The sequence below is a fragment of the Bos grunniens genome, chromosome 19 (genome assembly GCF_055505025.1).
Source record: "Bos grunniens cultivar Pamir isolate PY7600 chromosome 19, Bosgru_T2T1.0, whole genome shotgun sequence".
Lineage (NCBI taxonomy): Eukaryota > Metazoa > Chordata > Mammalia > Artiodactyla > Bovidae > Bos > Bos grunniens.
The window spans coordinates 4,713,029-4,739,820 of NC_141183.1; the positions used below are offsets into that span (position 1 = coordinate 4,713,029).

The 26,792-nt window shown below is 49.0% G+C and overlaps 1 long non-coding RNA gene across 2 annotated transcripts; it reads right to left on the minus strand.

Annotated features, from left to right (window-relative positions):
- Nucleotides 1–1,585: 1,585 nt before the first annotated feature.
- LOC147350976 (uncharacterized) lies at nucleotides 1,586–21,842 on the minus strand. Of its 2 annotated transcripts, none has more exons than XR_015146812.1 (4): nucleotides 21,343–21,842; nucleotides 15,465–15,520; nucleotides 4,383–14,774; nucleotides 1,586–2,556 (listed from the first exon to the last, which is right to left on the minus strand). It is a non-coding gene; the product is annotated as an uncharacterized LOC147350976 (long non-coding RNA). The 2 variants fall into 2 exon arrangements; XR_015146811.1 differs by having other exon boundaries at nucleotides 21,205–21,842.
- Between the last annotated feature and the right edge of the window lie 4,950 nt (nucleotides 21,843–26,792).

The window sequence follows — 26,792 nt, forward strand, 5'->3', positions numbered from 1 at the left end:
GACGATAAGAGAATACAGAGGGACAGACGTTCCGGGCGGTCCAATGGTTAAGACTCTGCGCTTCCGCTGCAGGGGGCACAGGTTCGATCCCTGCTTGGGGAACTAAGATCCCACATGCCACGTGGTGTGGCCAAAAAGGAGAGAGAGAGGATAGGAAGAGCTGAGAGAGGAAGATGAAAGGGACCAGCTGCAGCTGCTGCTGCTGCTAAGTCGTGCCAGTCGTGTCTGACTCTGTGTGACCCCATAGACAGCAGCCCACCAGGCTCCTCTGTCCATGGGATTTTCCAGGCAAGAGTACTGGAGTGGGTTGCCATTGCCTTCTCCGAAAGGGACCAGACAGTCTGGCAAATCTCTGGAGCTGGGGCTCCTGGGGAAGGCTTACGGTCTTGGTGGATGAGCCAGGTGACTGTTGGGTGTTCCTAAATGTGTGGCTCTCTGGTTCCCAACATCAGAATAGCCCCCCATTCTGGGATGCTTGGGGAAAAAAACAAATTCCTGGGCGCTCGCCTGGATTTAGGAAAAGACCTCCTATGGGGGCCAGGAAATTAGCATTTTAAAACATCCTGCAAGAGATTTGGGGGCCACCATGGTGCTTCAGGTCTAAAGAATCCATCTGCCAACACAGGACACATGGGTTCGATCCCTAGGTCGGGAATATCCCCGGAGAAGGAAACGGTACCTCACACAGGTATTCTAGCCTGGGAAATCCCATGGACAGGGGAACCTGGCAGGCTACAGTCCACGGGAATCACAAAACAGATGGACATGACTTAGCGACTAACCTACAACAACAGGAAATTCTGAGTCCATGCTTTAGAAGGCTGCTGCTGCTGCTGCTAAGTCGCTTCAGTCGTGTCCGACTCTGTGCGACCCCATAGATGGCAGCCCACCAGGCTCCCCCGTCCCTGGGATTCTCCAGGCAAGAACACTGGAGTGGGTTGCCATTTCCTTCTCCAATGCATGAAAGTGAAAAGTGAAAGTGAAGTCACTCAGTCGTGCCCGACTCTTAGCAACCCCATGGACTGCAGCCTACCAGGCTCCTCTGTCTGTGGGATTTTCCAGGCAAGAGTAATGGAGTGGGGTGCCATTGCTAGGGTAGTCTCAAATAGGGATTAGTAAACTACAGCCCAGGAGCCAAACCTGGCCCTCAGCCCGGATATTAGCTAATGCTCATTTGTTCATCTTTTCACAAAATAACGTGATAAGAACTTGCTCTAGACAGGTCCTGTTATAGGTACTGCTGCTGCTGCTAAGTCGCTTCAGTCGTGTCCGACTCTGTGTGACCCCATAGACGGCAGCCCACCAGGCTCCCCCGTCCGTGGGATTCTCCAAGCAAGAACACTGGAGTGGGTTGCCATTTCCTTCTCCAATGCATGAAACTGAAAAGTGAAAGTGAAGTCACTCAGTCGTGTCCAACTCTTAGTGACCCCATGGACTGCAGCCCACCAAGCTCCTCCGTCCATGGGGTTTTCCTAGAAATAAAACATTAAAAAAGAGTTGTAATCTCTGTCTTCATGGAAAATGTGTTCTAAAAAGGGATAGGGAGGAAAACAGTCCCCCCACCAAAAAAAAAAAAAAAAACAAGTAAACATATAATATCTTCAGATGATAATACAAGCTATCAAAGAGCAATAAACAGTGCCAGACATCACCCTAACACAGGGACGTGAAGATTGGGTATAACTCAAAAAAGCATGCAGGCGATGGCAATGACCCCTCTAGGGGATGGTGAGGCTGCTTCAAGCCAAGATTCTCTAACTTCCTGGGACTCCAATATAGTTATTTGTGGTTAAAAAAAATTGAGCATTCTATCAAGGAAGTTATGCAACACAAAACAAAAATAAAATAAAAACATAAAAACAAACAAACAAACAAAACCCCACACTTCTGCCAGAGGTCTGTTTTTTTTTTCTGGCTTCTCTGCTGAGATGAATATTTATCTGCATGCTCTACAGGGAGGCGGGGGCTTCCGGCACCAGCAGAAGAGGCAGCCAGCTCTCAGCTACAGGGGTGGCGGCCGGGACCCCAAGCCCACCCCTCCAGAGCCCACAGCCTCATCTTCCACATGTAACTCGAGATGCAAGAAAGAGAAACCGAGATCGTGGCAGCTCCGGCCAACCACTATCCCAGGGGGCGTTTTGTAACAGAGGAAGAAGATTTTGAAACAGTTCTCTCTTGTAGCCAGCGAGACATAAATCTCAGTTTCTGGTCAGAGGCTGAGACTCGCTGGCTCTCGGAGTCATTCAGGAGAGACATCCACCGTCTGTGGCCTGAGCCTCCATCTCCACCCTGCCCCGCCAGGGAAATGGTCATCTCCATGCTCCATCCGCCCGGCGCTCAGAGGGCCTTCAAGGAATCAAGAAGCAAATGCTTTACGCTGACTGTGGTTTCTCAGTCGTCACCCTGGGGTGGGGCGTGGGGTTCCTCCACATTACAGTCTTCGTGCAAGTTTCTTTCCTGTGTTTCAATTCTGCTCATCCCCTTGCTGCAACTTGAAAGTATCAGTTCTTTGGCAGTCAGTCTTCTTCATGGTCCAACTCTTCAGAGTCCCTTGGGCTGCAAGGAGATCAAACTAGTCAATCCTAAAGGAAATCAACCCTGAATACTCACTGGAAGGACTGATGTTGAAATTCCAGTACTGTGACCACCTGATGTGAAGGACTGACTCATTGGAAAAGACCCTGATGCTGGGAAAGATTGAGGGCAGGAGGAGAAGGGGGTGACAGAGGATGAGATGGTTGGATGGCATCACTGACTCAACGGACATGAGTTTGAGCAAACTCTGGGAGATGGTGGAAGACAGGGCAGCCTGGTGTGCTGCAGTCCATGGGGTCACAAATAGTTGGACACAACTCAGGGACTGAACAACAGCAACAACATCCCCTTACAAGCACACACAAACGCACACTAGCCATTGGGATCCACTGAGTTGGTGAGAGTTCCTTTAAAACCTTTTGACCTATGCAAAATGGGACTGTTATAATTCCCCTTCGAATCAACCAGACTCCCTCCCCCGAGTCCCCAGACACACACCCAGAGCAACAGAGCATGTTGAGGATACTCAGGAAGCTGTTTGCATTTATTGCTGGAGTTCTAAGGAAACGATAGTGAAAGGGTGGCATCTGTGATATGGGATTCTGCTGTACAAACCGCACCCTGAAGACTTTCTGGATTCTTCTGTTAACAGCCACCCCACCCTTCCTCAGAGCTCACAGGCCAATAGGAGCAGATGGAGGAGAGAAGTCATTCCCACGTTGCGCTTGTCGTTCAGTCACTCAGTCGTGTCTGACTTTGTGCAACCCCATGGACGGCTTCCCTGTCCTTCACTATCTCCCAGAGTTTGCTCAAACTCACGTCCATTGAGTCAATGATGCCATCCAACCGTCTCATCCTCTATCATCCCCTTCTCCTTCTGCCCTCAATCTTTCCCAGCATCAGGGTCTTTTCCAATGAGTCGGCTCTTCACATCAGGTGGCCAAAGTATTGGAGCTTCAGCTTCAACATCAGTCCTTCCAATGAGTATTCAGGCTTGTTTTCCTTTAGGACTGACTGGTTTGATCTCCTTACTGTCCAAGGGACTCTCAAGAGTCTTCTCTAGCACCACAGTTCAAAAGCATTGCTAAGAAGCAATGAAGCATATACATTATACTTCAATACATAATATTCCAAGTACCCACTCTGTCCCCAGATGATGCTAGATATCCAAAATGCAAAAACAAAGAAGCCGTGTTATCTTCATCCTAGAAATTCAGAGTCCATAAGGACAACAGATAAAAGGTATATTTTTTAATGACAATAAAAGTCAACCTCCTTTTTTGGACTGTTAAGGCCTTCTATCATCTGACAGCCACCGATTTTTCTGAACACATCATATTGCTTTTGCCTCATTTACTCTACGCCAGCTACACTGGCCTTCTCGATGTTTCTTGAACATGCTAAGCATGTTTCTGCTTCAGAGACCTGGCATTTTCTGTTCCCTTTGTCTGGAAGGTTCTTCCTGCAGACGTGTCAATGGCGTGCTCCTGTATTTCTTTCTATTTGCTCTCCTGTGACCCTCCAGGGAGGCTCCTCTGGCCATTCTACCTGAAACAGTCCTGTGGCTTCTCCACCTACTCTCTTCCCTGCTTTAGTTTTCTTCTATGGCACGTATCATGTATGCCTTGAATAGTACAAATTCATTTATTATCCGTCTCCCTCACTAAAAGCAGATCTCAGGTTTCTTTCGTTCCCTGCTAAATGTTCCATGCCTAGCATATAATAAGCATGCAACAGATATTTATTGAATAAGTGAATAAATAAATGCTATCATAAAATCAGAATCTAGCATCATCTATCCAAACCACTCCCAGTCTACCATAGGGATATTCCACTTGAAGCATCACCCTTTCCTGGAAAGTTTCCTCTATGCAGTTTTAAGCATCAAATCTTATTTCCTGGATGACATTTATTGCAAGAACTGGAGATGCCTTTCCCTGGAAAAGAGAAGTTTACAGCGACATACAATGAAATCTCAGACAACTGTTCCAAATCATGTAAACATACAATATGGTGATTTTCTGAAATATTGGCTGCAGAGTTTCAGAAAACTCTTATGCGAGTGCTTTAGCAATAAAGCAAAAGAGAAAATAAAAAGTCAAGATGGTGCGGTGGAAGTGGGAGCAGGAACCAGAGCTTCATAGACAGGACCCGGCTGTCTTTATTTTTTTATGTTTAATCTGCATGGTGGGCTTCCTTGGTGGTTCAGATGGTAAAGAATCTGCCTGCAATGCGGTAGATCTGGGTTTGATCCCTGGTTCGGGAAGATCCCCTGAGGAGGAAATAGCAGCCCACTCTAGTATTCTTGCCTGGAGAATCCCATGAACAGAGGGATGTGGTGGGCTACAGTCCATGGGGCCACAAAGAGTCAGACACGACTGAGCAACTAACACACTATCTGTATACCAACTGCTGAGCCCAGAGACCAGAAGAGGGGAAGTTTGCCGAGATGTCACCATCTGTCACCAGGTTACCCCTCCCCCAGCCCTCCCCCACTTATTTGCATGAGATAACAGCGGTCATTCAGAAGCCAGGAGGTACCACAGCCAAGGCGTCCCAAAGCAGGAAGTGATACGGGTTAGAGGCAAGCCAGGAGAGCAAAAGGGAACTAATCTGGACCAAGAAGAGACTTAACCAAATGCGAACACTCAATGCAAAACTATTTGCATGCTGCCACTGCACGTGGCAAGCACATAACTCAAAGGCAAAGCTGTTCGCGGGACCAGCCTCAAACCAAAGGCCAGAGTTCCCTGCGTGAGGTTCAAAGGCGGCGGTGAGTATAGATCCACGTGGTTCTGGTTTCTGCGCTCGAGGTTTCTCTCCTGGAAGGGTCTCCTTTCCACGGTGACAGCCAGCAATGCTGTTTTGCTCGGGTCTCTGTGCTTGGCCACAGATGGGCCAGATTTGAGGCTGGGCAGTACTGGCCTTCCCTGTGGACCTTCAGCGAGTGTCTCAGCCCGAGGACCTGGGTTGGCAGAGAAGGGCGGTGAGTTCTGATCCGCTGGCCTCGGGAGGAGACAACCCCGTGGGCACCTCCACTTCAGTTTCCAGCCTCTGGAGCCCTGGGACAGTGCGTTTCTCTTATTTAAACCGGGGTCCCCAACCTCTGGGATCATTGCCTGACAGTCTTGGGTGGAGCCGATGCCATAATAACAGAAACAAAGTGCCCAATGAATGTAAGGAGCTTGAATCATCCCCTTTCCCCAGGTCCATGGAAAAATGGTCTTCCATGAAAGTCCCTAGTGCCAAAAAGGTTTGGGGACCACTGCTTTAAGCCCCCAGTGGGTGGTTTGTGGTGATAGCCCCAGGGAGCTAACACCAACATCAGTAGCTTTTACTCCGTGACAGGTCTCTGGGAATTGATAGGTTTCCTTGGGCCCGAGCCCTCCCTGACGCCCCGTGGAGGATGTTCATGGAATAACCACTGAGTGGTTTTGAAGGATACTGGGTTCGGCTCATATTCTGCATCCAGGCCTGTGGACACACCCTCCCCCAACCTGGATTTTCACTGCTCACCTTGTCTTAGGTAACATACAAAGGCTCTATATGGATCATCTCATTTTATCCTCACAGGGATGATGGATGGTCCTGTCCGCCCACCCCATTTAATAGAAGAGGAAAGAAGGGTTTCCATTGCTATATGACACTTGTGATAGACGGCTGAGAAAATATGGAATTATATTTAATGTGGCAGCTCCTTCACCACTCCCAGGACCCCCATCCCCATCACCCACCGGGAACACAGCAGCCAAACCAACAGAGCTTACATGAGCTGATGGACTTACTTGGACATAAGATATGTGGTATTCATTTCATTACTTTCTTTCATTCAGACAGTTCAATATCATATCTGATCTCGGTATTTTATTATGACTTCATATCAACGTCCTTGATCTTGACTTTCATCTCAAGGGCGAGAATCTTCTCTGATCTCTTTTAATGACTTTTTATTTTCAAAGAATTTTCAATTTACAGAAACGTTGTGACATTGGTATCACGAGTTGCCATACACCCCACTCCAGTTTCCCCTCTTGGGAGCTTCTTACACCCCCATGGAACACTTGCCACAATTTATGAACCAATACCAAGACCTTGCTATTAAATGGGACTGTAGCCTAGACACGACTGGGTGACTTCACTTTCACTTTTCACTTTCATGCATTGCAGAAGGAAATGGCACCCCACTCCAGTGTTCTTGCCTGGAAAATCCCAGGGACGGGGGAGCCTGGTAGGCTGCAGTTCATGAGGTCGCTAAGAGTCGGACACGACTGAGCGACTTCACTTTCACGTTTCACTTTCATGCATTGGAGAAGGAAATGGCAACCCACTCCAGTGTTCTTGCCTGGAGAATCCCAGGGATGGAGGAGCCTGGTGGGCTGCCATCTATGGGGTCGCACAGAGTCAGACACGACACGACTGAAGCGACTTAGCAGCAGCAGCAGCCCTCCAGGCTCTTCTGTCCACGGAATTCTCCAAGCAAGAACACTGGATGGGTTGCCATGCCCTCCTGCAGGGGATCTTCCCGAACCGGAAATCAAACCTGCGTGTCCTGCATCTCCTGCACTGCAGGCAGATTCTTCACCCACTGAGCCACCTGGGAAGCCCTTGTTATTAAAGAAAAGCCCTAAATTTCTCCAGTTTCCTTTGTCCCTTTTCCGTTCCAGGGTCCCAGTCAGGACACCACATTACACGTGGTGCTCCTGTCTCCTTATGCTCTTCTCGGCTGTGGCGGCTCTCAGACTTGCCCTGCTTCTCACAACCTTGATGGTTTTGAAGGGTGCTGGTCGGGAGCGTCAGAGAATGTCCCTCAATTTTGACGTGTCTGACGTTTTTGTCATGATTGTACTGGGCTTGCCAGTTTGGGGAAAGAAGACCACGGTGGTAAGGGATTTACTGGTGGTCCAGTGGTTAAACCTCCACCTTCCAATGCAAGGAGTCCAGGTTCAGTCCTGGCCGGGGACCTAAAATCCCAAATGCCTCTCTGGACCGAAAAAATGAAACATAACACAGAAATAATATTATAACAAATTCAATAAAGACTTAAGAAAAAAAGATTCACATCAAAAAAGAAGAAGACCACACAGGCAAAGTTCCACTCCCACCACATCCTGTCTAGAGCCCAGGCCCCCCTCTCCCCAGCATCTCACGAGGGATGCTGCCCTTGACCCTCGCTGAGGTCGTGCCCTCAGGCGTCCCCACCGCTTTGTCTCTCTTTCCCCTCCTTTCCTTACTGTGCTCTTGGGAGAGAAATCACTAAGTCCTGTCCCTTAAAGGGCGAAGTATCTACATAAATTATTTGAAATTCTTCCGCACTGAGGATTGTCATCCTCCTCCTTTTCGTTATCTATGCACTCACTCACTTGCATCGGTACGGACTCCTGAATATTTACGTGTATAATCCAGCTCCACACTATTTACATTTGGCCGCATTGTTTCAGCTTCGGCCTTGGAGAGCTCTTTCATTGGGTTCCCATGCTCCCCACGCTAACCCCATGCTTATGTATGTATCTTTTAATTTTGACTTTTCTCTTTTTGTTGTTCAGTCGCTCAGTCGTGTCCTTCTCTTTGTGACCCCATGGACTGTGGCCCGCCAGGTTCCTCTGTCCATGGGATTCTCCAGGCAAGAAGACTGCAGTGGGTTGCCTCGCTCTACTGTAGTGGATCTTCCCGACTCAGGAATCGTATTCTGGTCTCCAGCATTTCAGGCAGATGCTTTCACCATCTGAGCCACCAGGGAAGCCCGGTTTTTCTTTTAGTTGTTTGTATTATTTCCTTATTTTCTGTGCTCCAAGATCACTCTGAGTATTCCATGCCCTGGTGCTAAAGCCAGCCCTTTCTGCAAGAGGCCCTGGGGTTTTTTTTACTGGAGGATAGTATAAGACACTGGAGAAGGCGATGGCACCCACTCCAGTACTCTTGCCTGGAAAATCCCATGGACAGGGAAGCCTGGTGGGCTGCAGTCCATGGGGTCGCGAAGAGTTGAACACGACTGAACGACTACGCTTTCACTTTTCATTTTCATGTATTGGAGAAGGAAATTGCAACCCACTCCAGTGTTCTTGTCTGGAGAGCCCCAGGGATGGCAGAGCCTGGTGGGCTGCCGCCTATGGGGTTGCACAGAGTCGGACACGACTGTAGCGACGCAGCAGCAGCAGCAGCAGTAGCAGTCTGAGACACAGAGGCTTGGGCATCAGGCGTGCACGTTGGACTGGGGCGCTTCCTTCTAAGCTGGCTCAGCTGACAGACGAGGAAATCTGTACCCATGTGCTAGTCCCCGATACACACACGTGCACACATTTATAAATGCTCCTATATGTAGCCATTCACATCCAGATTAAGCTGAACATGAGTTCCCACTATTTCCAGCTGGAATCCACTATCCCATGGATGCTTCTATTGCTTATCTGTAAACGTCCTTCCAACAGTGAGAACCCAGTCACCCCCCACCACCCCCTCATCCATGTACTTACTGCTCATTTCCAGTGGCCGAGTCCTGAAGCATCAGGACCGCTAACCCATCCCCCCACGGGAAACGGAGTACAATTATGTCTACTTTCCCACTGCGTTTAGTCTCAGAGACTCATTTCCAAAGTTACTCGGGGGCACACCTTTTCCTCCCGGGCCCTCCAGGACGTTGTTTCCTATGTTTGTAATCCAGTTAGATTCTTCGGTCACATCCTGCATTCCATCCTGGGATTCCCCCAGTTTCCTAAATAGCTTTTAAAAAAGTGCCTACGTGAAGGTTTGCCTTTGTGCTGTAAAGTTCTATGCTTCTGGCACATGTCTACACCACTACAGTATCAGACACAACCCTTTCCTCGCCCTCAGACGTTCCCTGGGCTTCACACATTCAACTCTCCTCTCTTTCTGAGAAGAACCTCTGATTCTTCTGTGCCACTCATATTTTTGCCTTTTCCAGAATATTATAAAATGAGATCATGCAGTTTTCATTTTCCAGAATAATCCCTTTTGCTCAGCAAACTTCATTTAAGATTCATCTGCATCTTCGTGTAGCTCGCTAGTTCATTCCCTTTTTGTCATGGGATAGTATTCCACTCTATAGTAGAAGGCAACAGCACCCCACTGGAGAAGGCAATGGCACCCTACTCCAGTACTCCTGCCTGGAAAATCTCATGGATGGAGGAGCCTAGTAGGCTGCAGTCCATGGGGTCGCTAAGAGTCGGATACGACTGAGCGAGTTCACTTTCACTTTTCACTTTCATGCATTGGAGAAGGAAATGGCAACCCACTCCAGTGTTCTTGCCTGGAGAATCCCAAGGACGGGGGAGCCTGGTGGGCTGCCGTCTATGGGGTCGCACAGAGTCAGACACGACTGAAGTGACTTAGCAGTATTCCACTCTGGGGCTTCCCAGGTGGCTCAGTGCTAAAGCACCTGCCTGCCAATGCAGGAAACTCGGGACTAATCCCTGGGTCAGGAAGATCCCCGAGAGAAGGAAATGGCAACCCGCTCCAGTACTCTTGCCTGGGAAATGCCATGGACAGAGGAGCCTGGTGGGCTGCAGCCCATGGGGTCACAAAGGATTGAGCATATGCACACCCATGCAATTTCCCATCGTCTATAGCATCAAATTTTCCTGATCCATTCGCCTCTGAAGGCCATCAAAGCTGCTTTCAGTTTGAGGGGATCATAACTAAAGCTACCATTAACATTCATGTGCAGGGCGGAAGTTTTCACATCAGTTTGGTCAATATCCAGGCATGTGACCGCTGGGTTACAGGGAAAGATGGGGGCTTCCCAGCTGGTGCTAGTGCTAAAGAACCCACCTGCTAACGCAGGCAGATGTAAGAGACCTGGGTTCGATCCCTGGGTCAGGAAGATCTCCTGGAGGAGGGCACGGCAACCCACTACAGTATTCCTGCCTGGTTAATCGCATGGACAGAGGCGTCTGGCCGGCTACAATCCATAGTCGCATAGAATCAGTCAGGACTGAAGCAACTTAGCAGGCATGCAGAGTCAGACTACGTTTAGCTTTATGAGAATTTCTCTGACATTTTTTCTTTGTTGTGTTTTTAGCAGTGCTCAGTACTAAGATGGCTGCAGACAAACGTCTGATAACCGTATTAAGGGTCAGGCTTCACTGCGAATGAAGGAAGCAACGTGACCAGCACCTCTCCCTTGACTGCCGGAAAACAGCAGTCGGAACACCTCCACACTGAGCCTGACCCCGGGGTCATAGACTGTGCCTTTTCTCTGCACCTAAATTCCTTTCAACTCAGCCATGCCTTGTGGTTTCTGAGATAATACATGTCAGAGGAATAATAATTACTATTAACTGTCCCTTACTGGTTAATTGTGTGGCTCAACTGAAAACCTCCATCTGGTGATTTAATTGCATTCTCACTCACAGGCAGCCATTTCCCTGAATCCAAATAATCCTGCTGCCACATCCCAGAACAGAGAGAAGCCCATTTTTCCAGAAAAAAAAAATACTATTAAAGAGCCTAGGTTTATTTAGAGACTCTCAGCCTGAGAGTCCCCCTGGTCTGCAAGGAGATCATATCAGGAGATCAAGCCTCCGCTCAGTCTCAGAGGTTAGCAAGGGACACACCTGAGTCCCCTTCGGTTTCATCACCTGCAGGAAAAGCTGGGGGACGGCATCCTCTGTCCTCCTGTGGCTGGAGGGGATTCAGGCCCTGCTGGAGCGGTCTTGCTGTTGTTCAGTCACTCAGCTGGGTCCGACTCTTGGCGGCCCCGAGGACTGCAGCTCTCCAGGCTTCCCTGTCCTACAGTCTCTCCCAGAGTTTGCTCAGGCTCAAAGCCATTGAGTGGTTGATGCTATCTAACCATCTCATCCTCTGCCACCTCCTTCTTCTTTGCCTTCAATCTTTCCCAACATCAGAGTCTTTTCCAATGAGTCAGCTCTTCCCATCAGGTGGCCCAAATATCAGAGCTTCAGCTTTAGCATCAGTCCTTCCTATGATGAACATTCAGAGTTGATTTCCTTTAGCACTGACTGCTTTCATCAAACCTTCTGGATCTTCCATAATAGCAAATCTAGTCTTTCTTGTTCAAGACAGCACAGACCCCTCCGTTCAGAGGTGATAAGGGCAAAATCAAGCCCATCATGGGAGTGACAGTATTTGAATTGTTATCTCAAAAGGAAATGAACAGAGCAACATTGATCTCGTCCGCCAGCTCTGGACACACACGCCCAGGACTTCACAGGGGCCAGCACCCCAGAGAGACAGAGGGCAGAAAATGGGAAGGTGGTGGGCAGGATGAAAGAGCTGGTTTTTACAGCAACGCTTGTCAGAGCAATCCTTTGTGTTTGACCATTCAGGATCAAGACCATCAAGCACCTAGAAGATGAGACTGCTGAAATTCTCGACTGAAAAGCTGAGGGACAGGAGAACTAGAGTGGATGCCTTTGCTTCGTCCTCACAAACAAAAAGCTCCAGCCACCTTGTCTTCCTAACCCTGGAGATTGCTCACCTGAACAACTCCTTGTATTCTTTAAGAGGGGCACATCCCCAATACAGAGTTTGGAACTCAGATCTAAAAATGCGGGAAGGTATGAGACTGATGCAGAAGGGGAGGTGGGGGGACAGAAGGCTTTGTCTGCTTTTCCTTCGCTTTTAAATATTATTGGATGATTTCCTTGAATTTCTAATAAGCAGGTTGGAGTTTAAATTACAAGATCTCTAACAGAGTCAGAATCCAAATGGCTTGGGAGCCAGCGGACAACAATGGCTGTGGCCCACGGGTTTCAGGTTTGCTCTTTGCAGAGACAAAGCTCCCATTGACCGAGCGGCGGAGAGGCGATCTGGGCAAGGAGAGCGAGAGTGCGGAGAGGATTTCCATTACCCCGGTCATCATCCCCAAGGCCAGGGGAGGACGCTGGGGGAAGAAAGCCTAGCCTTACCTGGCCAACGTGTTGCTGAGAAGGACAATTTGGAGAGAGGCATGCAGTTGATATCTGTGGTTCCTCCCGAGCAGGGTGGAGACAGAAGACCAAAATGAGGGGAAAAGGAAACAAGCCCATCTATGCAAGCTCAGGCATTCAGCAAGAATTAAAAAGCACAAACATCAGAGTAGAGAACGGGTTCTTGACAGCAAACTATGCCTGGTTCGTTCTAGAGAAAATAGGTCTTACTGACGGATTCCAGGAGCTGAGGTCCACCCTGCCTTCATTTTGCTCAGGAAGAATTTGCAAAACCCTTTAAGCCATAAAAATTCATTGACTCTCTTCTCTTAGAGGCAGTGTAGCAGAGTGGGTATGAAACCAGGATTTTAGGGTGAGGGTTTCAATCCTACTGGGAAAATTAATAGTAAATTACATTTAAGCCCCGTGGTTCTCACAGAGCTTTTGTGAACATCTAAACGCAAACATCTGCCAACATCAGCAGTGTTTTCAGCACTTACAAACACCCAACAACTTGTAGCCATTTTCCTTTGTAAATTTTAAAAAAATTTTTAATTGGAATATAATTACTTTACAATATCGTGTTAGTTTCTGCCATATACCAACACAAATCAGCCACAGACACACACACGTCCTGTCCCTCTCGAACCTCCCTCCCACCTTCCTCCCCATCCCACCCCTCTAGTTTATCACAGAGCACAGGGTTTGAGCTCCCCGCATCATACAGCAAATCCCCACTGGCTATTTATTTTACGTATGGCGATGTATATTTTTCCATGCTCCTCTCTCCATTAGCGCCACCCTCTCCTTCCCCCACCGAGTCCACTGAGTCTGTTCTCTGTGTCCCTGTCTCCCTCACTGCCCTGCTCTCCTTGCACCCTGAGGAAAGGGGCTCCAAGCGGCCTCTGACCACTCTTAGCATCATTCTCCATCTGAAGACCTTCAACCGAGTGCTTTCCTGCTGAAGTTTCAACATTTCTCATTTCTTCCCTAGAACAGCTGGTCCCAATCTACTAAATAACCCCTTTGCACACTTGAAGACCATTATTAAGATTCCCCTTGGCCATAAACATATGAAGAAGTGTTTAACATATGAAAAAAATGTTTAACCTCACCAGTAATCAAAGGGATCCAAATCAAAACAACAAAATGCAATTTTTGCCTATCAATTTGGTAACTCTTTTTAATGATAGTACTCAATGCTGGTGAGAGGAGGGTAAGGGGGCAATTTCGTACTTTGCTGGTGGGAGCATAAATTGGTACAATCTTTCTGGAAAGCAATTTGGCAATATGTTATCAAGACCCTGAAAATTGTCCTTACCCTTTAACCCAGCAATTCCACTTCTGGGAATCTATCTCAAGGAAATCATCAAGACCCAGACAAAGCTTTCTGCTCAGTGGAATTTGCTCCAGGGCACAATATTTTGATTTATGAACAACTAGAAACTGCCTAGAAGTTAGTTCATTGGTGCTGAGACACCTACTAAAAAGCTAAGCAAGGTCATGTCCATGAGAACCATTCAAGGACAAGCAAGGTGATCACCATAAAACAGGAAACGCAAGCACGTACAACCGGATAGAAAACCTAAAAACAGTGGGCTTTTAATGACAAAATTACATATATTTTTATATGTAAATAGAAAAAGACCAGATGCAAACGCAGCAAAATATTAACAGTTCTTATTAGAAGGTGATAGAATTATGGGTGCCTTTTATTTTCTTCTTTATAATTTTACAATCAAAAAAAGTTGGGTAAGAACTCTCATGGCCTCGTACTTGTTTGCTAAGGAGTTCAGTTCAGCGTGGTCCCAGCGTGCCGTGGCATATTGTCTGGAATCCAAACAATAAACTGTCAAGGGCTGCAGAGTTCTCCTTAAAAGGGCCAGATACTGAACACATACACTTCACGGGCCATACAGTCTCTGCTGGCACACACTCACCTCTGCCCTCGCACAGCAGAAGCAGCCATAGACCATAGGACAATGAGTGAGCACGCCTGTGTTCCAATAAATCTTTATTTATAAATTAGGCCGGGCATCCATTTTAGCCCTTGGCCTTACTGTGATGACGCTCAGACGAGATGGCCTAATTTTCTACCAGACTCCAAAAATCTATAGTTTCAAGCAAACGTGGCTGGGGAGACTTCTAGAAGGGTGTACACGTGCTGAGTCTCTTCAGTCTTGTCCAACCTGATGGACTGTAGCCTGCCAGGCTTTTTTGTCCACGGGATTTCCCAGGCCAAAATACTGGACTGGGCTGCCATTTCCTCCTCCGGGAGATCTTCCTGATCCAGGGATCAAACCCACGTCTCCTGCAGCTCCTGCGCCGCAGGTGGATTCCTTACAGCTGAGCCACCTGGAGAACCAGGGAAAGCGTTTCTGCATCCCCATCCCACATTAGCCGATCAAGTGGTCCTGAAACTTTTATTCAGAAACATTCAGCTAGGGGTCACACTTCAGGGGCCTGTTTATCCACTGCGGACGGGCGACCCCTCTTCTGCATCACTTGGTCCCCTCCCATGCTGGTCTTTCTGCACCATTCACTTTAGCCCTTCATGCAGACGGCAGGAGGAGAAGGGGGCAACAGAGCATGAGATGGTTGAATGGCATCACCGACCCAACGGACTTGAGTCTGACCAAACTCCGGGAGATAGTGAAGGACGGGGAAGCCTGGTGTGCCGCAGTCCATGGGGCTGACTAAGCAACTGAACGACAAGCAGAGGTTAGGGTGGGGCGTAAAGAAAGTGAGAAGTCCTAGCGATGGCAGGAAATGGACTGGGGACTTGACGGAGCTGGAAACGAGTTTGAGATTCCATTCCTCTCCCCTCCTTGTGGTTGCAAGGACGAGAGAGACAGAAGATTCACTGAGTTTGCTGTGTCCCAGACGATGCTCAATGGGTGGCAAAGAGATGCTGTTTAATGGGCTCAATTTTACAGAGAGACCAATCTGACCCTGAGCTGGGCACCCGTATGTAAATGCAGAATGGTGATTGGAAGCTTTGAAGAGTCCCCTCCTCTCTTGGGATTGGAGCCCTCCATCACTCACCTGTATGCACACGGTCCTCACCAGTGCAGTCAGCGTTCCTCCCCACTCCCAGCTCTCTGAAAAGAAAGGGTGGGGGTGGGAGCCGTAATCGTATCCCTCAACAGAGGTGTAAAGTCAGAACAAGGGGCCACATGGGAACGCCTGGCACAGCACAGGTGCTCAGGACACCTCATTCCCTCTTCACTCTTTAGACGAGAAACGGTGCTACCAGCTCTGGGGATGCAGGGAAGGATATGGTTTCCTGGCCCGCCCCCCACCAGGTGCCCAGTCTTCAGGTTATGGACACAGATGACTGCAGCCTTGGGCATCTGTGAATGATCACGCGACATGCTGTTGGAACAGAGAAGAGGGGGAAATTCTTTCTAACCACTAGCGTTAGTGAGGGCTTCCGGGAGGATGTGACATTTGAGCCTTATGGACAGGATGGTGGTGCAGGAGAGGCGTCTGGGAGGGAGAACCATTAGAGCTCAGGCAACAGACAGGAAGGGACAGAACTCCTCGGGAAACAATGAAGCGTTCCCGATGGCTCAACACTCAGGCGCCTAAGAACCCAGAGCAAAGTCAAGACTAAAATACCAAGGAGGCTGGCTCATGGTGATCCGCCATCCGCTGCGATGAGAAGGGTACCTGTGATTACCATTGGCGGCCCTGAGATTCTGAAACCAGGAAGTGACATCCTCAGAAAGTCATCTTCACAGCGTGAACCTGCGTCTCAGTCTGCCCGGGACAGTCCTGTCCTGCAATTATTCCTAGAGCGCCTTTTCATGCCCTAGAGTGTTCCCGTTTGGATGCAAAATTACATGGCCACCCCACGTTTCTATCATCTTGCTGTCAGTGGGAGACAGAAAGTGGAACAAAAACAGGCTAGACCCAGACAGACCAGTTCAAAAGCCACCACTCCAAGTATCTGAGTAGTTAATAAGAATTTCCGAAGACAGAGAGCTTGTGGGAATGGATAGAAAGAAACGGATCAAAGACCCACTTTGAAGGCAGATTCAGTAAGACATGGTTTGATGGAGCAGAGAAGGAATGAGAAATAAGGAGAATTCGGTATTCTCCAGGGATATCCCTAGGCATGGGGTCTCTGGATCATACGGTAGCTCTATTTTAGCTTTCTAAGAAGCTCTGTGCTGATGGCCATACTGGCAGTTGCAATTTACAGTCCCATCAGCAGTGCATGAAGGCCCCGTTTTCCCCACACTCTCTGCAGCATTGATTGATTGTAGAGTTTTTGATGATGGCCGTTCTGACTGGTGTGAGGTGACACCACAGCGTTCAATGCAGGGTCATCTACAACAGCCAGAACGTGGAAGCAACCTAAGTGTTCGTAGACAGATGAATGGATGAAGAAGGTGGGCTACATATATACACAATGGAGCACTACTCAGCCCTACAGAGGATGGGGATTGGTCATCTGTAGAGATGTGGATGGATCTAGAGTCTACCATACAGAGTGAAGTAAGTCAAAAGAGAAAAACAAATATCATATATTAACGCATATATGTGGAATCCAGGAAAATGATAAAGATGAGCCTAGTTCCAGGGCAGGACTAGAGATGCAGACGTAGAGAACTGATGGAGGGGGGAAGAGGAGAGTGGGATCAACTGGGGGATTAGGACTGACATAGACACACTGTCACGTGTAAATAAACAGCTAGTGGGAAGCCGCTGTTTAGCAGGGGGAGCTCAGCTCGGTGCTCTGAGATGACCTAGGGGGTGGGATGGGAGGGTGTGAGGGAGCTCCTAGAGGGAGGGGGTATATGTGTACATATGGCTGATTCACTTTGTTATACAGCAGAAGCTAGCAACATGGTAAAGTAATTATACTCCAATGAAAAGAAAATACATGTAAATAAAGAATCAATATTTTTTTTAAAAAAGGCGTACAGAATGACTGATATCTGAGTACTAGATATGCTAAATGGGTGGGGTAAAGGAAGAACAGGGGCCGAATGTGAGGATCTGGGGCTGAGGAGAGGCCAGAGGTGGAGACGGGGACTTGGCAGACTCCGGGGAAAATCCTGGCTGCGGAGGGCATGTGTGAGACCACCCAGGGGGAGGGCAGAGCTGACGTCCCTGAGGGCACACGAGGCCCTGCGGCCTAAAGATCGTGACTCAGGAGCAAAAGATGTGAACTGGGGCAGGAGCAGACTCAGGAATGCCCGGGAAGAAGGGAGTGGAGGATGAACCTTTGGACCAACAGCACCAGACGCTTCCGAAGGACTGAGTTGCATAGAGGAGGGCAATTAGGAAGACTTCTGAAGGCTCCACTTCAGCAGAGCACTGGGGGCAGAAGACAAATTGCAGTGGTCTGGGAGGGAGGGGCGAGTCAGAAAGCGGGGTCAGGAGGCGTCAATGAGTCTTGGGACAGTTCCGTCCATGAAAAGACTGTGGTTTGAGGGCAGAGTCCAGAGAAGGAAGCACGTGGGGGAGTTAAGTGGAACCTGAACACGTGTGAATACCAAGAAGAAGATGCTGGAGAGAAAGGAGTTGGGAGAGTCCAGGGGTAATCGTTTGGAATAAGTCGAGAGCAGATGGCGTGCACGTGAGTGGAGGGGCCAGCCATAGACCAGAGGCAGGACTGCCCACCTTTGCGGAGGCTGGAAGGAAGTGGGGCTGGACCACAGGAAGCTCTTGATGTGGGTGGATGATAAGAGGACAGAGGGAATGACCCTGATGGTGTTGGCGGTCGTGGTAGAAATAGTTGTGCTGGTTTCATTATTCCCAACTGTTAGTCATGATCATTACTCTTCTGTCAACACGGAAGTTCCCTGCCTTTGTTTACGTAACTCCAGCGACAACCCCGTTTTACACGGGAGGTAACAGAGCCAGAAAGGGGTTCAGTAAATGGCCCACCATCCACCATAATAGTGGCAGAGTTCAGATTTAAACTCAGGTCCTCCTGGATGGCATTAGTGGTGAAGAACCCACCTGCCAATGCAGGAGATGCAAGAGATGTAGGTTCTGCCTTTCAGTCGGGAAGATCCCCTGGAGAAGGAAACGGCAACCCACTCCAGTATTCTTGCCTGGAGAATGCCGTGGATGGAGGAGCCTGGCGGGCTACAGTCCATAGGGTCACAAAGAATAGGACACGACGGAGTGTGCATGCACATACACACACACACACACACACAGACACACGCGTGATTCCTGATGCATGCACATACACACACACACACGCGTGATTCCTGATGGCGCAGCCAGGCTCCCAGGCCACTTGGAGTCAGTGTAGACCAGTGGCTTGGTCCTCGCAGCAGAGCGGGAGGTGAAGTCATCTTCTACGAATGATGGGGGGTGGACTTGGAGGCCTGAGCGGGGAGGAGAGTTGAAACAGCTGCTGTGAAGAATGCGTAGGGATGGGCCAGGGAAGAGAGAGGGCACAGCCGCCTCCCAGGGGTGCCGACAGCTTCCGGGAGATTCCATCCGGCTCTGACCGCCTGAATTCCCAAGCCCATTTCCTGCCAAGAACCACCCCCCACCTCGCACACTCTGCTCACTCCTCTCGTTGTTCTGGTCCTCCAGTCCCTGCCTCAAGAGCGATGAGTCACACGGCTCGAGGAGAAAGGGGCGAGGACACTTCCCACTGCTGGAGGACTGGGGGTGATGGCCATGGAATGGCGCTGGGAAGGGAGCTCTCAGAGGTTTCGTGTTAACAGAAACTCCCAGTCTGAAAGGTCTAAGGAAGCAGTGCATACAGTGGGCGATAATGGTTGCACATGGAAGGTTTGGGTGGCGTGGTCCGGTCGCTTAGATCCAGCCCGTGGAGCTGAGTCACAGACCAACTGGCCCAACCACCCTCCTGGTGGGCCACCAGCTTCTATCCCATTTGTTGGCACATTCAGCCCATACCACGTCTCTCTACCAGAGACCTACTACGTTTATTTAGCAATCAGGTTTTTGTTGTTTTGTTTTGTTTTTGAGGGGGGAGACTTCCTGGTGGCTCAGATGGTAAAGAATCTGCCTGCCAATGCAGGAGATGCAAGTTCGATCCCTGGGTCAGAAAAATCCCCCAGAGAAGGGAAGAGCTACCCACTCCAGTACTCTTGCCTGGAAAATCTCATGGACAGAGAAGTCTGACGGGCTACAGTCCACTGGGTCACAGAGTCAGACACCACTGAGCAACTAACACAACAAGGCAAGCTCCTTCACTGGAGCCCAGAACCTAAATCTTGACCTTTGATTCACCGATTCGACCGCTTTGAAAATAGCAGCAGACTGAAACTCACTGGCCTCCCTATTTGGGGGATGGCCATCGAATTATTAACCAAAAGTGTTGGCCTCAGGGACGCGCCTGAGGACACGGGCTTACTCCTTGCTGGATGTGACCCACAAGCTCCAACAGAGCTATTAAGCCATTGGTTGAATTAATAAAATCCATACGGGACCAGAGTCTAGAAGAAGCTGGGCTCTGTTCAAATTTCCATAAAAGCTGCCCGCAAAACCAGAGAGTTGGCGTCCCATTTTAGGAGCGCACTGGCCTCCTGCCTCCGAATGTCATTTTCAACACATCGGGACTCGGGATAGCAAAGCTGTGGACCGCGAGACTCCAGGGGCTGTAATGAGAACCTTCTCAAGGCTCTCTCTTCCGCGGGGCCAGAAACTCGCCTAGCAAGAGTCATGGCATTTGATGCTTAAACATAGAGAAAAAGCACAGGGAAAATGACCATTTTCCTTTTCTGTTGGTTTTTAGCTTCATTTTCATGGGAGTATAGTTGCTTTACAATGCTGCGTTAGTTTCTGCTGTACAGCAAATTGGATCAGTCACACATAGACATATAGCCCCTCCCTTTTTCTATATTTTTTAATTGGAGTATGATTGTTTTACAATGTCGTGTTAGTTTCGGGGCACAAAAGCATATATCCCCTGCCTCTTGGCCCTCCCACCTATCCCAGCCCCGTGTCTTATGTTCAGGCCAAAAATGAATCATTTGAGGGGCTGCAAACCAGGGAGGGGCTTCCCAGGTGGCTCAGTGGTAAAGGACCTGCCTGCCAATGCAGGAGACTCACTTTCAATCCCTGGGTCGGGAAGATCCCCTGGAGGAGGGCATGGCAGCCCACTCCAGTATTCTTGCCTGGAGAATCCCCTGGACGGAGGAGCCTGCTGGGCACGGTCCATGGAGTCACAAAAGATTTGGGTACGACTGAGCGACTGAAGGACAACAATAAGCCACCGATGCTCTAATTCCTACGTGAGTGGGACCAGTTGTGAGGCTGGGGGTGAGGGAGCGAGAGGGGCAATGCAGTTCTTTCTGGAGAGTTCTGCTGAGTTTGCGAGCATTCAGAATCCGTGGGCGAATGTTTGAGAAGCAGTGGCGTGAGTATGCGTACACACACAGGCTCCCGGCTTCTGAAGAGGTGTGTCCCATTCTCCAGCCCAAGTTAACATCAAGCCCGAGCCTCCCCGCAACCCCTGATTTAAAGTGGTTTCTCCTCCCACAGGCAACAGAGTCTCCTGAAAACCCTGGACACGGCCAGCTCTCCAACAGATTACCATCTTTCCCTTAAGTCGCCCTGAAAAGAAGCCCAGGGGCAACAAATCCCTCCCTCTCCCGACCGTTCCAACATTTCTCTAATTAATGCAGGAGAAAATTAATTACAGAGGGATTTTCAAGACCTTGGCATCTAATGACCAGCCGGGCCTCCCCGCCTCCCCGCTGGCTCCCTGCAGCTCCTCATTGGTCCTGCCTCCCTCCCGCCGCCTCGCCCCCTCCCCACCCTTCCCAGAACCCCCGAACAATACCTCAGGCTAATTAGGCAGGGAAAGAGTTTCTTGGCAAAGAGCGCTGAGTGCTAGGTCAGTACCTTGAACAACCCAGAAGAGAAACAAAACAGCATTAAAAGAAAAAAAAAGAAAGAAAGAAAGAAAAAAGAAAAAAACCTGCTAATCCCAAAGCGCATTTCCGCCAAATATTCTCCTTTTCAAGTGCTTTCTTCCTGGTAAACAAAGTTCTGTCGCTGGCTCCGGAGATTTTAGGACACGGTTGCTTAGTAATATCGGAGAAAACACAGCGTCCCCACCTCAGCTGCATCTTGTTTCTCTTCTCTCTTGCTCACTTCACCGAGAGGCCCTGACATTCCCACATTGCGAGGGACGGCCTGTTTGTAAAGAAGAGCTGGGTTTTCTTTATTTCTTTTTCTTTTTTTTTGTGAGGGGGGGGTCTAAATGCTTTCCCAAGCCAAGCTAGGAACAAAGATTATGTCCTCTAGGTCAGTCTGGCCCGGTAGGACTTTCTGCAACAAAGGGGTGGTTCTACATCTGTGCCATCCAACATGGTTTGCCATGGATCACATGGAGACTTTGGGCACTTGAAATGGTGCTCGTGACATCGGGCAACTGGAAGTTAAATGTTGCTGCTGTTGTCATTCAGTCGCTCAGTCGTGTCGGACTCTGCAACCCTGTGGACTGCAGCCCGCCAGGCTTCCCTGTCCTTCACAATCTCCTGGAGTTTGCTCAAACTCATGTCCATTGAGTCGGTGATGCCATCCAACCATCTCATCCTCTGTCATCCCCTTCTCCTCCTGCCTTCAATTCTTCCCAGTATCAGGGTCTTTTCCAGTGAGTAGGGTCTTTGCATCAGGTGGCCAAAATGTGGGAGCTTCATCTTCAGTATCAGTCCTTCCAGTGAATATCCTAAAGAGCCTCTTTGTGAAGGTGAAAGAGGAGAGTAGCAAGTTAAATGTCACCGGACATTATTCGCCGCAGCTTGAAATGGCCCCATGTGGCTCAGGGCCTGGGGCACCACCGGTCCTGACATAGCCCCAGCAGACCCACTGGAGGGACAGCCGTGGCGTCTGGGTGGCTCCGTGTCATCAGTGACAAACAGGATGCTTTGGGGTCATGAACACACCTGCTTCCATTTGAATGGAGGCCCATCTTCTCTGTCTGTGGCCTTGGGCATCACGGAACTCTCCCGTAATGATGCACGCACACTGCGTGCACCTCAGGCCGTGTTTGGTCCCGGACCCCAAGTCCCTGGCACATGGGTGGGCCCCTTGGTGAGCCCTTCCACCAGGAGTCCAGAAGGCATGGCCCGCTCTGCGACTGCTCTACTTGGCTTGCATGGCTGCTCTTGGAACCCATGCTCTTCCCCGCCTCCACGTCCTTGCCCACATTTCCCCTCACCCTGCTCTCTCTGCTCCCCTGCGTCAGCTTCAGCCATAAGGCCCTACAGACTCAGCCTGGCCGTCCTCTGCACTGGAAGGTTTTCCCCTCTCCCCTCTTGCCCCTGCCTGTCCTCTCCCTCCGCCTCTCTGCAATATGGCGGCCACGAGCTGCAGGTGGCCGTTCATTGTCTTGGAACTTTGGCTAGTACAAATGAGCAATGGAATTTGTATTTTTAAATTTTAATTATCAACTAATTTTGTTGTTTAATTGCATGTAACTTTAATTGGTTGAAATGGAAAATGAACTGGCATTTCATTAATTGAAGCTGAAATGGTCACATATGGCATGCTCTCTCTCTCCTTTGCATTTGCACGTGCGCGCGCACACACACATCCTCCAGACATCCCGTAGCTGGTCTGAATGCCATTTGCAACTGTCTCTGTGAACGTCTGCTCCTCTGCACTTACCCAGGATCTTCTCTTCCAGTGATCTTTTTATAAATCTATCATCCCCACTGGAAAGTGAATCCCTAAGGACATAGTCTGGTTTTAGGCTTTTTTGCTTTTTTGATGTGGACCATTTTTAGTCTTTATTGAATTTGTTCCAATAATGCTTCTGTGGTTTTTTTGTATTCTGGTTTTTTTAGCCAAGAGGCATGTGGGATCTTAGTTCCTCGATCAGGGTTCAAACTCATATCCCCTGCATTGGAAGGTGAAGTCTTAACCACTAGACTACCAGGGAAGTACCACAATCTGTGTTTGACTTTGTTTTGTTTGCTTGACAGTGGTGCCCCAACCATCTAGGATGGTGTCAGGCACACAATCCCGTCTCTGTAAGTATTTGTCAGGCAGGAAACAGCAATTATTCATCACAGTTTGCATACTGCATCAGGGGTCAGCAAATTACAGCCCAAAGGGCAATTTCAGCCTATTACCTGCATGAATTGACGCTTTTGAAGTGTGGTGTTGGAGAAGACTCTTAAGAGTCCCTTGAACTGCAAGGAGATCCAACCAGTCCATCCTAAAGGAAATCAACCCTGAATATTCACTGAAGGACTGATGCTGAAGCTGAAGCTCCAATACTTTGGCCACCTAATGTGAAGAGCTGGAAAAGACCCTGATGCTGGGAAAGACTGAAGGCAGGAGGTGAAGGGGGCGACAGAGGATGGGTTGGTTGGATGGCATCACCAACTCAATGGACACGAATTTGAACAAACTCCAAGAGACAGCGGAGGACAGAGGGGCCTGGCGTGCTGCAGTCCGTGAGGCCGCAGGGTAGGACGTGACTTAGAGACTGAACAACAGCAAGCTAGGTAGGGTGCTGTTTTTGTTTAACCTTCAGTTAAATTTTAAATGGTCATAGAATGACCTACATAAGATCCTCCTTTTGCTCCTGACCTGCAAAACTGGGAGGTGTCACATTCGGGCCCTTTAAGAAAAAGTTTGCTGACCTCAGGTCTAGATCCCAACAAGAGCCGCTGATGCGGCTGAGTGTGTCCCTCAGAGAAAAGGAGAAAGGCTGCCAGGGAGAGGGGCTGAGGGAGGGGCCGGAATCTCACACTTGGCGTCTCCAACAGAGCTGGGCCCAGGTCGCTGGGTCGATCGGCAGGAGCTGATCCCCAGGACGCAGTCAGGCCTGGGCTTCCTCTGACCTCTCTGACTGACCCCACTGCCTGTGAAGACAAGTGGGAGTTGGAGCGGCAGAAAAAAAAGTCAGACTGAGGCTTCCTTGGCGGGTGTGCATGCGTGCTCACTCACTCAGTGATGTCTGACTCTGCGACCTCATGGACTGTACCCCGCCAGACTCCTCTGTCCATGCGATTCTCCAGGCAAGAATATACTGGAGTGGGTTGCCATTCCCTTCTCCAGGGGATCTTCCTGACCCAGGGATCGAACCCGGGTCTCCCGCATTGCAGGCAGATTCTGTACCATCTGGATAACCAGCTGGCAGCAGTGATAAAAAAACCCACCTGGCCTGGAGAATCCCACAGACAGAGGAGCCTGGTGGGCTACGGACCCAACTAAGCGACTGACACTTTCTTTACCATCTGAGCCCCCAGGGAGGGGCACTCACTGTGGACTTCCGGGAGAGCTCTGCCTCGCTCGCCCTAAAGCCACAGCAAATGGAAGAGGGGCTTTTCTGGCTTCCGTATTGTGGTTTGGCTTCAGTGAATAGCAGTTTCCACTTAAAGTCAAGCTCCCAGATGCGTTTTTCACAGCCATGGAAAGACCTTCCAGAATCTCGCACCTAACGGCTTAGAGGCAGTCATCCGGCAAGCACGAAAAAATCAGCTCTTCCCTTTTCTGCTAAGATGTGAACTGGAGCTTCTATGAACCCAGGCAGAGATCGGTTCAGGCCCTAATCACCGTGAGCGACAGAAGCCCCCAAATACAACCCATCTGTGTCTCTCATGCCTTCTTACCCTCCAGCCACCCTCCCTTTCTTCCAGACCCACAGCTCTGAAACAACGTGCCAAACGTCAGGGCATCTGGGAGCGCCCAGAAGGCTCCCTCACTTTCCTGCTCACTTTCCATTCATTCGTCCCAACAGGGAGGAGCAGCGCGCACCCAACGTGCTAAATATTTCCCTGCTGGAGAAGCTATTTTCCTTCTGCTGCTGCTTGGCAGCAAAGAGACAGGAAGTTATTTAGATATATTATCTTCCTCTTCAGAAAGTTTAGAGGAACTTCTCTATTGCAGTTCACACAAACATCCCGCCTAATGGTCATTTAGTCATGCCCCTTCATTAGGTCACCAGTGAAGAATGCTCGGCCTGATTAAATATCATTTGATTTTCCCCACACTTGCTACCCCAGATCCAAGAGGGAAAAAGACTTTCTCTGGCCTGGTGGTGACCAGCTTAAAGTCCTTGAAAGTCCAACATAAATGATTCTTCCTTCCCAGGGTTGTTTATGGTTGATACTTTGTATGTCAATGAGCAAGAAGGTGGCTTCTATGAGCTGTTTCTGGCCAGAGAATGCTGTCTCCTTTAAGGGGCATCAAAGAGAATTCTTGGCAGGAGTTAGTAAGAATGCTGTTACCAAAAATGTGATATGGACTCATAGATTAAATTGGGTCATGGAGATGAGTCAAGAGTTGGAACCGGAGACCAGTGTAGACCATAATGGCTAACTGAGGGTGCGTGAGGGCTAAGTCGCTTCAGTCATGTCTGACTCTGTGACCCTATGAACTGTAGCCTGCCAGGCTCCTCTGTCCATGGGGATTCTCCAGCAAGAATACTGGAGTGGGTTGCCATGTCCTCCTCCAAGGGATCTTCCCAACCCGGGGATCAAACCTGCATCTCTTTCGTCTCCTGCGTTGGCAGGTGGGTTCTTTACCACCAGCGCCCCCTGGAAGCCCTGATCCCGCAACTACCGGCTGCTACACTCTAGACATTCTTCCATGTGCTTAACGTGTATTAACTCATTTAAAGCTCAAGCAACTCGAAGAGGTAGCTATTAGAAGGAGATTGGCCCCCAGAGTCAAGTATTTTGCTTAAACTCACAGAAATGGTGAGTGGCAGAGCCAGGATGTGAATCCAGCCCGAGGTAGCCAACAGAATTTTCTGTGACGACAGCCATGTCTCGTATCTCTACTTTTCAGTAAGGTAGCCACTTGCTACATGTTGCTATTTGAGGACTTGAAAACCTCAATATGATGGAGGAATTGAATCTTTCATTTTTTAAAACCATAATATATTTAAATTTATGTTTAGATTCCCTGGTGGTCCCATAGCTACAACTCTGCTCTCCCATTGCTGGGGGCCCAGGTTCGATCCCTGGTCAGGGAGCTAGGTCTAACATACCGCAGTTAAAAGAGTCCTCACACCACAACCAAGGATCCTGCTTGCCTCTATGAAAACTGAAGACCATATACGGAGCAGCTAAGGCCTGGCATGGTCAAATAAATAAATAAGTATGCTTAAAATATATGTAAATAAACCGTCAGATGTGGCTAGTGGCTACCATGTTTTAGGCAGTCTGGCTCCAAAATTCAGACTTCAACATTATAGACTGTCCTGCCTTTTAAATTAAAAAAATAATAATAATAATTTGAGACTATTTATTATGATAATAATTAAAATATAGAGACGGAGTTTAATCAATATCTTCAAAGACAGGAACGCGTGAGAAATTATACTAAATGGAAATGCAAGAGAGAAAAGTTTGCTTCAGTTAAAAAGTAGGTGTTCAGGTCAGATGTTTGGGAAAATACCTGTAAAGG